Source organism: Elephantulus edwardii, unplaced genomic scaffold (genome assembly GCF_000299155.1).
Source record: "Elephantulus edwardii isolate Elephantulus edwardi_28Jun2011 unplaced genomic scaffold, EleEdw1.0 scaffold00111, whole genome shotgun sequence".
Lineage (NCBI taxonomy): Eukaryota > Metazoa > Chordata > Mammalia > Macroscelidea > Macroscelididae > Elephantulus > Elephantulus edwardii.
Window position 1 is genome coordinate 9560303 of NW_006399861.1, and position 1451 is coordinate 9561753.

The window sequence follows — 1451 nt, forward strand, 5'->3', positions numbered from 1 at the left end:
GTGGTCTATGAGTTTATTCTTCGATCTCCTGACTACGAACCAGAGGAACACGGTAACACTTTCATTTTCTTCAACTGGAAATTTGTACTTGTACATAATGGTTTGCTCCGCCCCTGACTTTGTTCTGACTGCTCTCATTGAGCTCCTTCACTGGCTTTTCCACAGGTATACTGTATAGTCCATCAGGTGAAGTCTATGTGTACAGTTGCCATTTATGGTTTTATAAAGATAATTCTAATAAATAAATAATTCATTGTATAAAATGCTATCATATGATAATTTCTGTCAAAAATGCTAAGGTCCCATCAACAAATGAATGGATAGAGAAGCTGTGGTATATTCACATAATAGAATACTACTCAGCATTGAAAAACAAGAAACTTGCTTTTCCTGTGAGCAGCTTCAGCCACAGGGATATTGGAAGGATGAGCAAATAAATCACCAGGTTGAGACGCATGTGGCTGCGATGATGTATCTCTTAGGACACCTTTGGATAAATAATGAAAACTATTGACCCCTGAGCAACCACTGAGCACAGGTTGTTGAAACTGCAGTAACCACCGTCTTCTTGACAGTGTTGTGCTGTGTTCTTCGCAGTAATCTCCCAACATGGTTCGCTATTCGCTTGACCCGGAAAACCCCACAAAATCATGCAAATCAAGAGGCTCAAATCTCCGGGTCCATTTTAAGAACGCCCGAGAAACTGCCCAGGCTATCAAGGGTATGCATATCCAGAAAGCCACCAAGTATCTGAAAGATGTCACTTTGAAAAGCAGTGTGTGCCCTTCTGATGATACAATGGTGGAGTTGGTAGGTGTGCCCAGGCCAAACAGTGGGGTTGGACACAGGGTAAGTGGCCCAAAAAGAGTGCCGAGTTTTTGCTGCATGTGCTTAAAAACACTGAAAGTAATGCTGAACTTAAGGGTTTAGATGTTGATTCTCTGGTCATTGAGCATATCCAGGTGAACAAAACTCCCAAGATGTGCCGCCGCACGTAAAGATCTCATGGTCAGATTAACCCCTACATTAGCTCACCCTGCCATATTGAGATGATCCTTACTGAAAAGGAACAGAGTGGTCCCTAAACCAGAAGAAGAGGTTGCCCAGAAGAAAAAGATCTCCCAGAAGAAACTGAAGAAACAAAAACTTTTGGCTCTAGAATAAATATGTCATCAAATAAAATGAAAACTTTAAAGCTGAAAAAAAACAAGAAACTCATGAAATATTATACAAAATGGGTGACCCTGCAGGACACTGAGTGAAATATCTCAGTCACAAAACAATAAATACTTGTGCAACAATGAATGAATGGAAATCCAAAGCCTCTGTACATTTTTACTGAAATTAATAACAAACTTAATTTTTTTAAAAAAATAATTAAGTCAGAATAAGGATGGCAATGGATTTATAACTGCTCATGCTAATAACACTATATCGTGGCATGGAGGAGG

General features: G+C 39.6%; 1 pseudogene; it reads left to right on the forward strand.

Annotated features, from left to right (window-relative positions):
* Positions 1–609: 609 nt before the first annotated feature.
* LOC102876756 lies at positions 610–1164 on the forward strand (annotated as a pseudogene).
* Positions 1165–1451: the final 287 nt, after the last annotated feature.